The following is a 2,203-nucleotide window of genomic DNA, read 5'->3' as shown; positions in this document are numbered from 1 at the left end:
AACTTATTTTGAACTAGGGCAGTCCCTACCTCAGTTAAAGCTAACATCTCATGATCGTTTATGTGCCTCTTACGCGACAAAATTTCTTTTATAAATTTTAGGTAAGAGGATACCTGTGTCAGCAACTCAGCAAATGGAACGGTAACCTGTAAGCTTTTCAGGAGCTTGGCAAATTTGCCGAACTGTTGATTGGCTTTAGTGCTCTGTAATCGCCTTGGGAAGGGCACCATAATAGGAATCTCGAGCCCTGTGTTTCTCTCCTCCAACGTCTCAGCAGGTTCAAGCTCTTTTTCACTCGATCAAGTCTTTCCAGGTGATATTTCACTCGATCGAGCAATAATAGCCTCTCGATCGAGTTCCTCTATATGCACAGTGTTCGATCAAGGCATATTTTCACTCGATCGAACAATTCCTTCAAAATTTTCACTCGATCGAGTGGTTTTCACCTCTCGATCGATCCCTTGATTATCCCGTTCACTCGATCGAGTAACATTTCCACTCGATCGAGTGATTTCTTCAACAATTCTACTCGATCGGCCACCAGAAATCAGTCGATCGAGTATTTATTTCACGTTTGGCATATTTTCAGCAGTAGATGATTGTTCATCCTCCATAATAGCATCTCTCGGGTCTGAAATGTCCTTATCAGCCGACAATTTTGGTCCTTCCTAGGAATGACCACTTCGCAAATTGATTAAATTAATCGACTCATGTGGATTCTTCTCGGATTCAGACGGCAAATGCCCCGGTTTTCTTGTGGATTGGCTCGCGACCAACTGAGTAACTTGGGTTTCAATTGAGTTGAGTGAAGCTTCCTTATATTGGTCACTCATCTGCCATTGCTTTGTCAACGACTGAAGCATTGACTTTAACTCAGCTAACTCACTTACCCCACTTGAAGATGATGCTCCTTGGTTCGGTGGAGGAAAAGAAGGAGGCTTTTGGAAGCCTTATTGAGCCTTGTGAGGAGGGACATAAGGTCGCTGCTGCTGCGGTGGAGGAGTGGGATTGAGAACATTCTGACTTGTCCACCTCAAATTGGGATGGACCTCCCCTTGATTATTGTATAGGACCCTCCTCCTTGCCTATATTGCGGAAAGGCAAGGACTTGTTCCTTCTCAGTCAGACAGTCAATAACAGTATGACCGTCATTGCTTCCACATCTCTCACATGTACAGTTTCCTGTCTAGTCAACAGATGAACCGTCTGTTGATCTCCAGCAGATTACAGCTCCAATCTATCAAATCGAGCATTCATGGCTTCCAGCTGAGCCACGACTGCCTTATCAACTGAATGGACCGTTCGACTGCCGTCCCGTGGGTTCCCATATTCAGCACAATGGGTTGCCATTTCCTCAATAATGCCCCATCCCTTATCCATCATCAATGTTCTTTTAAAATCTCCTGTTGGATGAGGTGTAAAGTATAGCTTTGTGGTCATCGTACAACCCATTGTAGAACTCGTTGCACAAAAACCACTGATCAAAACCATGGTGAGGAAGAGACCTCACCAATTTCTTGAATCGCCACCAAGCTTCATAGAAAGTCTCTTCAGGTGTCTGCTTAAAACTAGTAATCTTACCCCTTAGCTGATTAGTGCGTTGTGGAGGGAAGTATCTTTTGTAGAAGGCAAGTGCGAGAGTCTCCCAGTTGTTGATACCAGCAGCAGTCCGGTCAAGATCAGTCAGCCACTCACGGGCTGAGTCAGTCAGTGAAAAAGGAAAAAGCACTTCCTTTATCTTGTCTTGAGTTACTCCCTTGGTAGCGGGAATAGTAGAGCAGTAATCAGTAAAGACTTCAATATGCTTTCGCGGATCTTCACCTGCCACACCTCGATACAGATTCCTTTCCACCAGAGTTATGTAAGACGGACGGATATCAAAAGTGTTACCGTCCTCAGTCGTGAGATTAAAACCTTTAGGAATCGAGGATGCTTTGGGCTCTGAGTGACTTGAAATGTTAGGCATCTTTACTGGCTTGTCGGCAGAATTGAGATTGTCTTCTTCAAAAGACTGGTCTTCTGCAAATAAGAAGTGTTGCAGCTCGGGCTCGAAAGTACTCAAGTCTTCCTTTCGAATTTCTTTTTTCAGACGAAGTCTATGCCGAAACAGTCTTTCTGGCTCAGGATTAGCAGGAACTAAATCCGATCTGTTTGACCTGGGCATACACAAGACTGAAAGAAATAAGTGACAACTGCCTCAAAG

General features: G+C 44.3%; 1 non-coding gene across 1 annotated transcript; it reads left to right on the top strand.

Annotated features, from left to right (window-relative positions):
* The first annotated feature begins 1,484 nt into the window (after nt 1–1,484).
* LOC141635367 (small nucleolar RNA R71) lies at nt 1,485–1,590 on the top strand. Its single transcript, XR_012540061.1, has one exon. It is a non-coding gene; the product is annotated as a small nucleolar RNA R71 (small nucleolar RNA).
* The last annotated feature ends 613 nt before the right edge of the window (nt 1,591–2,203 follow it).

Source organism: Silene latifolia, chromosome Y (genome assembly GCF_048544455.1).
Source record: "Silene latifolia isolate original U9 population chromosome Y, ASM4854445v1, whole genome shotgun sequence".
NCBI lineage: Eukaryota > Viridiplantae > Streptophyta > Magnoliopsida > Caryophyllales > Caryophyllaceae > Silene > Silene latifolia.
Note: the sequence above shows the minus strand (reverse complement) of the source record. Positions and strands in the feature narration are given on the sequence as shown.